Raw genomic sequence first — 12,034 nt, forward strand, 5'->3', positions numbered from 1 at the left:
CTGCATCTTTACTCGCATCCTGCGGACCTCCGGCATGATGGCGCCTGTGTTTGGCTTTGCCGCTGTGGGGTGTAGCTGTTTTCGCTCTATTGTTGTGTTTTTTCTCTCTACTCTGCTGTTTTTTAACTGTTTTAATGATGTTCTGGCTGCCTTGGTCTACGACCGTCTGACGCTATTATCCATCCGTTCGTCAATGACGGCCAAAGATGTTTTTTCCTCTTCCTTTTGTGGGACTTTCCATTCTCCACACTTTTTCCCGCATTCCTCTGGTACCTTCCACCCTCTGCCTGTGACTGAATCTTCGGCCAGCGCTTTCAGCGTTCCCCGTAGACTACGGAGAAGAAGAGGAAAGAGATCAGGCATCCAGGTGAAGTTTAGGCTCCTTTGGCGGCGGGGGCTGATTAGAAAGCGATGTCGGGCGTTTTCTGTTGCCTACGCACATGACAGCTATATGGAGAGGAACCCGTCTCCCAAGGCCCCACTTGGATACAGGGGGCCTGGCTCTCTGAGGTCGTGTTATCTCAGAAGGGTTCATCCAGACTCTTCTGCTGACTGGTTTTTTATCCCCTCGGTGAGTGGAATATATGAACATGAAGGCTCTGATCTCGGGAATTTACGCCCTTTAGCTCGAGAAACTCGAGCTTCTACCAAAAACAATGTTTTCACCCCGCTGTCTATGGCGCTCTTTAATGCCCGATCTTTGGCGAATAAATCGTTTGTGCTTAACGATTTTATTGTTTCTAAAAATCTGGACTTCCTGTTTTTGACTGAGACCTGGCAACGGGGTTCGGATTACTCGTCTACTATTGAAATGTGCCCAAACGGCTTCTCTGTCATTAGCCAGCCTCGAGGATCTGGTCGTGGAGGAGGCCTCGCGGTGGCATATCGGAGCCGTTTAGACTGCCGTCCAGTGAAAGTTGGACACTTTCTGTCTTTTGAGCTGCAGCTCATCAAAATCGGAAAGAAGGATCCTTTTCACTGTGCACTGGTTTATCGCCCTCCTGGCCCAAACAGTTCGTTCTTAGCTGAGTTTAGTGATTTTCTGTCCTCTACTATGAGGTTGTCTAAATTGCTTCTTGTGGGAGATTTTAATTAGTGATGTGTGGATCGATCCTGAAATATCGATTCCTCCGATACCAGTCATTTATGTTCTAGAATCGATTCTCACATTAAAATATCGATATTTTAGTAATTTAGGGTAAATTTGTAGTTTATCATTAACAGGAACACAGTGGAAAGGAACTATAACATTTGGATTGTCTACATTCGAAGGAACTACTTCCTCTGCCGCCTTTCATAGTCATGTGTGAAATACGGCTGTATAAATGTGTGGCAGCCCCTGGCGTGCGCACTCATAACAATGGCTGAACGTAATTGGAGTCATGTGTGGACGTATTTTACCTCCACAAACAGCTGAGATGTGGTTTGCAATACATGTGGCAAAAAAGTGAGGTGTTGCCGCAACACCACTGACCTTGTCAAACACCTCAGAGGAAACCATATCACAGAATATGACGAGCGTATGTTGAGGCGAACTGAAGAGGAGGAGAGGGACAGGTGCTGCTAGGGCGAGACAGACGTCTCTCACTGAGTCCTTTAGTGCTGCAGGCAGGCAAGGTGTTCAAATAGCGCACAACTTCAGTTTTTTTATTTCTATATGATGAACTCTGCATTATTAAGTGATAAGAACAAGTAATCTGATGTCCTGTAATCATTATGATGCTATAATTTGAGATACAAAAACTAAAAAAAGTTTTTGTACAAAGTATCAGTATCGGATCAGTATCGTCGATACCACCCTGAATTTTACTTGGTATCGGATCGGAAAGGAAATCAGTGGTATCGCACATCACTAATTTTAATATACATGTCGATGATGAGTCCGACCCCTTTGCTAGGGGTTTTACCAGCATTATGGACTCTTTTCATTTTATCCAACATGTATCTGGCCCCACACACAACAAAGGCCATACACTGGACCTTGTCTTTTCTTTGGGTCTGAATATTGATTTTATTTGTTCTAAGGACATTTTTTATTTCTAACCATTATTGTGTCTTTTTTAATATGTCTTTTTGCAAGCCTATGTCTCCTGTTCATCGGACAGTCATTTCCCGTACCCCTCCACAGCACAGAAGTTCTCTGATTTTAAATTAACATTATCCCCACAAAACGATGTTGATTTTTCTATAGATCTATTCAATTATCATTGTCTTTCGATCTTAGATGAAATCTGTCCGATTAAAATGAGACCTGTGCTTGTTTCTAAGTCTGTACCCTGGTTAAATGACAACATTCGTCTTATAAAACGAAATTGTCGTAAAGCCGAGCGGTTATGGAGGAAAACGCACTTAAATGTTCATCTCCTCTATTTAAAGGATCTTTTAGCCTCCTTTAACAGTGCTTTTAGAGTTGCGAGGGCTGCTTACTTTTCTCAGTTGGTTACAAAGAGCAGAGGTAATCCTAAAGTTTTATTTGATACTATTACTAATATTATTACTCCTGCTCCACCTGCCGCCATTATCTCCTCTGTTGAAGATTGTGAAACTTTTTTTGATTTCTTTTTAGAAAAAATCTGTAACATAAGGAAAAACTCGGCCTGTTGTTTTAGAAGGTTTTTCACCTGTTTCACTACCAGAGTTGGAAAAAATAGTCAGTGCAACAAAATTATCCACTTGCTCTCTTGATGTGTTACCTGCATCATTATTCAAAAATGTTTTTTACTCTACTGGTCCTTGCATTCTTACTATAATTAACACCTCTTTGGCTTCAGGCATAGTCCCTGCCTATTTTAAAACTGCTGTTATTCATCCTTTGTTAAAAAAGCCTATGCTGGACCCATCTCTCCCTAGCAATTATAGACCAATTTCAAAAATTCCGGTAATCGCTAAGATTTTAGAGAAGATCGTGGCTAAGCAGCTTACAGCAGTCTTAGATAATTATAGTATTTTCGACAAATTTCAATCGGGCTTTCGTAAAGTCCATTCCACCGAAACAGCCCTTCTTAGAGTTTCTAATGATATTCTGTTACAAAGTGATGCAGGTAATTGTTCTGTTCTCTTAATGTTGGATCTTACGGCGGCTTTTGATACTGTTGACCATTTTATTTTACTTAACAGGTTGAAATACTGGGTCGGTGTCTCTGGGACTGCATTGAAATGGTTCTCCTCGTATCTCACTGACCGATTTTCCTCTGTGGCAGTTTCTAAGTATAGATCATCTTCTGCGTCTCTGTCTTTTGGTGTGCCACAAGGCTCTGTGTTGGGGCCTTTACTGTTTTTAGTTTATTTACTCCCTCTCCAGCACATTCTGAGCCCTTTTGAGGATATTTGTTACCATTGTTATGCGGACGATATCCAACTCTATATATCTTTTAAGCCGGAGGAGGTTTCTAAGCTGCGGCTTTTAAATGTGTGCTTGGAAACCATTAAAGGCTGGATGGCTGAAAACTTCCTCCAACTAAATGATAACAAAACCGAAGTCCTCTTATGTGCCCCAGATAGACATAGACCCAGTATAATAAATGCTCTTGGTCCTCTTTCAGCGTTTGTAAAACCATCTGTCAGGAACTTAGGGATTATCCTTGATCCTGCTCTTACGTTAGATAGTCATGTTAAATCTCTTGTTCAGTCCTGCTTTTATCATTTAAGAAATATCTCTAAATTGAGCTCTATAATATCCTATACCGAACTCGAGATTGTTATTCATGCTTTTATTTCATCACGATTGGACTATTGCAATTCCCTGTTTACTTGTTTAAACAAAGGTTCCTTGGAGCGTCTGCAGATCGTTCAGAATGCTGCAGCAAGACTTTTGACGAAAGTTTCTAAATATTCACATATAACACCGTTGCTTAAGCAGTTACATTGGCTTCCTGTCGAATCTAGAGTCCATTTTAAGATTTTGGTTTTAACTTTTAAGGCTCTTCGACAACAAGCACCACCATATATTATTGAACTTTTGCAGCCCTATGCCCCTAGTAGGTCTCTGAGGTCGAGTAGTCAGGGCCTACTTGTCATTCAGTATACGAGACTGAAAACTAGGGGTGATAGAGCTTTTGCTACTGTGGCCGCTCGACTTTGGAACTCCCTTCCTCAGGACCTACGATCCGTTGATTCATTGATTACTTTAAAAAAAACAGCTAAAAACTTATCTTTTTAAAATTGCTTTTTGTTAACTTTGTTTGTTTTTTGTCTTTTAATCTGTTATATCTGTAAAGCACTTTGTGATGTCTATCTAGAAATGTGCTATATAAATAAAATTTTACTTACTTTACTTACTAGTCCGCTTTTTTCACCGCACAGCACCGGCGCTCCATCTGTTGTAAGTCCAACAAGTTTGTCCCAGGGCAGTTTCATGTCGGTTACACTTTGACATACGTTTTTAAAAATGTCTTTTCCTGTCGTTGTCCCGTGCATCGATTTAATGTTCAATATTTCCTCTCCACGGATGAAGATGGCCAGCCGTGCAATGTCCATCATGTCTGTACTTTCATCCACAGCAAGAGAGTATGCAATAAAGTTTTTGCTTCTTTCACACAACTTTGTGATTTTGCTCTGGTGAAAAACATCTGCTGAAATGTCAGATTCTTCTTTAGCTCTTCTACTTTCTGCATTTAGGTTTTTCAGCTTATCCTGACGTTTTGTCTCGTAGTGCCGTCTTAAATTAAATTCCTTAATTACAGCCACATTAGCTTCACTAATAAGACACACGGGTTTACCAGCAATGTCTGTAAACATATATTCAGTCACCCACTGGCGCTGAAAGGCTCTGCTTTCAGAATCAACTTTTCTCTCCACCATTGTGAGCAGCTAGCTTCGAAATAACAGAAGTTTGACTTGATTGACGCGGGAATATTCCCAGTTAGCCTAGCGTTCAGCAAGGAGGCTGCAGCGCTGCATTATGGGATCTGTAGTTTGTGTGTTATTAGCGCCTCATATCGCCGGGCCATGCATAACAATAATAATACATCTATATAAAATGATCTCGCGGGCCGGATATAAATCTACACCGGGCCGGATGTGGCCCGCGGGCCTTGACTTTGACACATGTGCTCTACTGCTTTAGCTAAACTGCTATTTAAATGGTGTAGATAATTGTAATGTAATCATATACTTTGTACTTTTTTTTTATCGTTCCATTGCAGTGGTGCAAAAGAAGGTGGTCTTAATGAGAGACTGGCCAAATTAAAATCATGTAATGTTTTGATCAGTACCCTCAATATTCTAACTTTTCAGAATTTTGGCATTCTGACCCATTGGATATAGGTCCTTATACATATATGACATGGTTCGTTCCAGTTGGTCCACACTAACTGCCTTGGTTTCCATGTGCCTGGGCATTTATGGATAGCTTAAACTAAAAGGTTTATTTAGTATTATGATGATATTTGGTGACTCTGCATCTGTCACCAGACTTTGGTGCATCGAGTGTGGACAAAGAGGTGATAATTTACTTTTACTTGAGTTATGAAAAACATTTTTTTCTAACTCATAATTCTATGCCTTCACATGACACTGCTACCAAGTAATTATTTGTTATTCTTGTAATTGGACCAACTTATGGTGGATCTGTAAAGTCATTATAGAATTTATCCTCTCTGTACAATGAATGCCTTTTACCACAGTTTGTGTAATCCATCCCTGGAACATATTTCCCAATAAACCAGATTACTGGGTCAATAGATGGATGACAATCATTGCCTTCTTTAGAGCTGTACAGCTGGTCTGTGTATAAATCAATTTAGAGATAAATGTCAAGTAATGCTCAGTTCCTCATTCGTTGCTTGAGGTCAAACTGAAATAAAAAACTGACACTTTTAATTAGCATTCAATTACAAAAGTTACAACTATTTCAGTTGATGTCTAATTTAAATGTGACCTGCATCAGTTACTCAGAGTGTTGTTTTAATTGGGAACTTGATTGTCGATAGTACAGGTTTAGTGGAACATATCGCCAGTGGGTGATAGGATCTTTTAAAGAGTACCTGCTTCTGATTAAATATTTGATATGTAATGTTTCCTTGCTGTCACAACTGCTATAACTGAGTTAATGTCTAGTTACTGCTGCTTGCTACACACTGCACATGTATTTCAGACACTTGCCAAGACTGTTTAAATGTAACAGACAAAATTCATCACTTTGAGAAAGCTCTCAAAGTGTTCAGAAACTTCAGTTAAGAAAGACTAATCACACTATAAAATTGGTCTAGAAGTCTTGCATATCATTTGCATAGTATGTAATGCTTTCTAAATTTCTTGCTTTCTAATTTCTCTAAAATTCTTCTTTGTGTAATAACAGAGTACTATAGATATATTAATGGGAGAGATTTTATTATTTTGCAAATAAATCTGATTTTATTTTTATTTATTTATTCTAATCCATGGCTGGAGTGTAACTTCAGAAGAAGAGAAGAGAAGGAGGTGAGAATAAAAGCAAATGGAATATTAAAAGCTAGAAGATGACAGCTTTTAAATAAGGTATGTGGCATGCATTTTGTCCTGATAGTTCTGGTAGAAGATTTCTATTTGGGTGGCCAAAAAGGTAAAAATTGTAAAGGTAGATGTAAACATAACAATCTTCCCAGGAGTGCACATCCCTGCAAATCCATGCCAAACTAAACCACGCAGTGCTCAGAGAAATTGCAAAAACCCTAGAGCAACATCTCAGAATATACAGGCCTCAGTTGGCAAGTTAAATGTTAAAGTTGATGACAGTACAATTAGAAAAAGACTGAACAAGTACAGTCTGTTTGGAAAGGTTGCCAGGAGAAAGCACCTTCTTTCTAAAAAGAACAAGGCAGCACAGCTTAGATTTGAAAAGTGCAATAGCCTGGAGAACAATTGCTCAAGACCATGTCAAAAAAAATACAAGAAAGCCTGGATCCTTTGAAACAAAATAAAAAGAAATCAGGGGTAACTCCATGCAACACAGTACTTTATTGGCAACATTTAAAACACGGACTTTACAAATTAGGCTGTTTTGTGGTTCAGCATATTGTCAAGGGAATGAGAGGTCAAACCACCGATCTTCTGAGCTTGGCCATCTTCTGTTGCCTACAGTAGAAAACAGACTCATGTATTACATTGTCCAAGAATATAACATTATATATCAGTCAGCAACTGGAGCACACATGAATCATGAATCAGTAATCCATACCCACATTCGCGATATGACAGACTTTTTGGATGAGTATCTGGAAATGAGCTTCAGGTAAGTCTGCTTTCTTAGCTCACAGGTGTGTGTTGGAGGTGTTACGAGAGCTGTCGTGTTATCCACAGCTGGCAAATATAATCTGAACGAAAGGACAAGACAAACATTGATGCTCGTAAAGGGCAGTTACTCTGGCTAGGTGCTTTGAATACTCAGTCTGAGGCAGAGCAATACCACCGGCACATAAAAAACGTTGGTGATATTGAACAATCCTACCAATGGCTGGAGAAAGCTTGACTGAAAAATAGCACAGAAGCACTAATGATGGCAGCACAGGAGCAAGCAAAACCCTAGGTGCAGGCTTTGCAGAGATGCCCCTGAGACAATCCAACTCATAACAGCAGGGGTGCAAGATGCTAGCAGGCAGGGTATATGTGGAATGCCATGACTAAGTGGCTGGTATGGTATACAGGCATAGGGGTGGGTTAAAATAATCAAATCAATCAAACCTGAAACGCCAGAATCTCAGGTTCAAGCACACGGAACTATTTCAACGACAACCAAACAGCTGAAACAGCAAATGAGAGCAGGTAAACACATTCCTCAAAAAGATGTAAATATAAAGTGTGGATTGTTCACCCAACAGTACGCACACCTACCAGGATGCTGAAATCTGATGAAGTCTTACTCACAGTGTCGGCTTTGTTTTTATACATGGATATAAAAATATGGATATGTACTGATAAATGATCAGAATTATACCCTAATTTCTGATTGTCTGAGTCAAATTGAGTTGAATCAATCGAATTGAATCAGTTACAGAAATCAGTGATGATACCCAGCCCTATACAGGAACATCAGTATGGCATGGGAGTACCAAGGTCAAAGTGGAATAAGCCCCCTGGGGCAGGTTGACAGTGACCAGGTTAAGATCCTGTAGGACTTTCAGACACAGATACAGACAACCAAACTGGTGATGGCTAATATAGGAATACCAACAGATATTAACATTTGCATAATATGATGATACATTGTTAAGATTAGGCTATATCATCGCCACAATAAAATAATCTAATTACTGCAAATTTCATTTGTCTCCATATGTTTTAATCTCAAGGTGTCAAAAATAGGCACTAAATCAATATTTGAATCACATATTGTCCTAATCTAAATACATTTGGTAAATGCATTCTTTTTCTATTGTCATATTATTTTTTACCAATAAGTATCAATTAAGGAAGTGTATATTTTTGAATGCACCTTTAATTTTACAAGGTTTGATTGCAATGTTTGAGTCAAGCCTGATATTGTCACATTTTAAGGGACTGACCTGAACCCTTTTCTGTATTTTTCCTACAAAACAAACAGCATTTGCTTAAGTCAGGCATTTGATGAACTTAGTGCACAAATGTTAAGCTGGATTTTCATCTTACTTATCATAATCTAGCATCTTATAATCTTTATAGATTGTATTTTATGTACTTACTTTTCAGTACTTTTCCAAAGGGGGATCTCTGGAACATATTTTTTCTACAGGATACATAGTAACCATCATTAACATTTTAAAACTTCCACTTTTTGCAGAATTGTTTTGTCTGCAATCTTAATTTTCGACTACATATAAACCCTGACCTGCTTTTTTCTTCTAAAGCAAACTGATGGCTGTAACTACAGCTCCCAACATCCCCAGGATCACTGTGGTTGTAGTTGCTTGGTATATTTCTGTTCTTTCATACACATCCTCTCAACTCCATTCCCATGGGACTAAGTATGGTGGGATGGTCCATAATGCCCATAATGGCATGCATGGCAGCCATTGATGTGAGTATGGAAAGGAATTTCAAGGATTATAATGTGCATATAACAGTATTATTGAGCCGAGCCCCTACTGTGAGAGGGTGCAATTTGCCACGATTGCTACATGCCAAATAGCTAGGAGAAGTAGAATAAGAAAGTGCGGTAACTGTGACCGAGTAAGATAGCTCAAAGTGCATATCGTGCCTTATAGAAGAAAACAACAAAACTCATCTTTAAATTGAACACATTATCATTAAGAGCTGGATCCACAAAAACTGTGAACTACAGTGGTGATTATTCCTCTGCATCAAAAGTAATGAGTCTTATAAGTAGTTGGTGCTTGGCCTGCCGTACTTGAGATTCAGTGCATCTCTGAGCTATTCATGGGAGACAGCTGTCACAGGTTGAGCTCTGGTTGTCACTATTAGCAGAGGCTCCCATTTATAGAGACACTAGTGCACCAATCCTTGTCAGCATCCAGCCACTCTGATACAGGTTATGTTGCCGCTCAGAATCGAGTGAGTGGTACTTCAACCACATCAAGCATGTGCAGAGGGGGGGAAGGGGCTTGAGCAGCTGCCCCTCTCCTGAACTCTAAACTGACCCTTAAATGTGTCACCAGTGAACTAGTGGATGTAAAGAGTTGTTTTTTTGTTGTTGTTGTTTAAAACCTTTTGACATTTTGAGTTATTTTAGAACCATTATATGTATGTTTCCATATAGGTTGAATATTACATGCTTAGTAGTCTGTTTTCACCCCTTTCTTTCAAATATGTTTTGTCTCCTATGTATCAGCGCTATCTACCTCTGCCCTGATTGGTCCTGCCTGACAATAGATTGACTCTCATACATGCAGAGCACAGCCACATCACAGAGTGGTGTTTGTGCCTACACATTGCTTGTTCTGCTTTGTATTTAGAAAAAGATGCCCAATGAAGAGCTTTGTTAGATTGAAACGTTGATCTGTTAAATTGAACTTGCTGGGAGCTATCAGAGAAGTGTACTGAATATTTTTGCTCTGCTGCTGTTATCTAACCATGTGCCAGTTAAAAGTATAAAATCCAGATTGTATGGAGTAATAATATCATTAACTTAAAATGACTCGTTGAGCAGAGCTTTGTAGTTTTAATGAAAGTCCCTAAAGCAGTCTGACATTGACATGGAGCAGATAACAGTTGGGTAGATTTTGAGTTAAGTGCACCTCTCCTATTACTATTTTATATTACCCATAGGAGAAGAAAAAAAAGAATATTCTACTGCCTTACTTGGCCCAAACTGCAGAAGGATCAAATCCATACTAATAGCTGTAGGCTTCATATTCCTGCTGAGTAAATTTTCTATTCAAGTAGAGCAATGAAGAGTAGTTGTGATGTTGGCCAGAGCAAAAAGGTAATAACATGTCCTTGCAGTGAAGACATGTGTCACAGCTGGTCAGGGGCTCACAGCCAACATTGTAAGGTGAATGCCAAGGGATAGTTTTGGGACTGAAATAGACACTGGCAATGGGCCAAAAAATAGTTTGGTGAGAGTGAAGAGTAGCAGCAATGGCCTATTTAGAGGTGCAGAAGCTGAATAAAACTCAGGCATGGAGCAACCATTTGAAGAGTCTTTAAATAGTGTATAAAACATAATACAGGGTTACGGTTATCACAGATAATGAATTAGACCTTACTGGGTGGACAAAAAAGAGAGCAACAGATTCTGATAGGAGTGGCTATAACAATTATTTACATGTTATTTATCTGAAGTTGAAAAAAATGTTTCCATGCCCTGGGCTAAGAATAGATGACTACTGTCTTAAGTACCCTTTTAATCATTTCCAAGGGAGGACTGGTGGCATGGCAGAACTTGCAGTCTAAAAAGAGTTGTTTTCATTTCATTTTAAGGTTTTTAAATACCTGTGCTTAACAGGTAAAACAATGGACCGCAGACATGAGGGAAAGTGAGCAGACATGTGGAGACAATGTCAAGAGTAAGACCTGCTATGATATATTGTTTGGAGACAGAATCAATGACAAAAAGACAAAAGCTGGCAGAGTTGAAGACAGTGAACAATGAAGATTTTCACCAGGACTGACCAGCATTTAGAAATAAATATATATCAAGGACAGCTCAGGTTTGGAAACAGAAAATTCAGAGAGGCAAGGCTGAGGTAGTTTGTGCAGCAGAGGGATAGTGGTTATACATATGGAGCTGCCAAGCAAGGTGAGAAGCGGAAGACCACAAAGGAGGCTCATAGATGCAGGAAAGAGAGGCATGCAGATGGTTGATGTGACAGAAGAAACCTAGGGATAGAGTGAGCTGGAGAATGCAGTTGAAAGAAGAGGAGGTTATTTGACTGTCCCCTGAGAAGACTGTATGGAGGAGGCCTTTGAGTGTAAGAGGGCATGGTATGAGGGGCTGGTGGCTGAATGCTGAAGTGAGAGGTGGAAGACCCAGTTTTATCCCATCAAGGTTGACTGCAGAGGGTTTGCAGGCTAGTCCCTATACCAGGCACTAAAGTGTCTTGGCTCCAAAACAGTAGAGCCACCAAAAACAACACAGATACAGCAGAAAAGGCGTTAAAGTGGCTATGGCTCACGCAGAGTCATCCATGGAAGATAACTGCTACTTGGACACAAGCCAGGGTCTGATTACCCCTGGATGGGTCTGATGTTGGTAGACCCTAAACACCGGTTGGTAGACTCCAGGTTACATCACTGATGATGTGTTCAAGTTGCATGAGAAGATCTTTGGAAGACCATTCAAATTATTCAACCTTATCTCAATCAGCAGCTAAATGGTTGAATCTTGGACACAATTGGGTGTTCCAACGGGACAATCATCCCAACCATACACTACCAGTCAAAGGTTTGGACACATCTTCTGATTTATTGTTTTTTCTTTATTTTCATGACAATTTACATTTTAAAATCTCACTGAAGGCATGAAAACTATGAATGAACACATATGGAATTATATTGTAAACAAAAAGTGTGAAATAACTCAAAAAACATGTTTTATATTTTAGATTCTTCAGAATAGTCACCCCAGTCACAAACTGTTCAAACTGAGGCAGGAGGTACTGCAGTATCTGGCGTGAACCAG

Source organism: Copadichromis virginalis, linkage group LG9 (assembly GCF_057382275.1).
Source record: "Copadichromis virginalis isolate Kocher_CV1m ecotype Utaka linkage group LG9, C_Virginalis_male_GT1.1, whole genome shotgun sequence".
NCBI lineage: Eukaryota > Metazoa > Chordata > Actinopteri > Cichliformes > Cichlidae > Copadichromis > Copadichromis virginalis.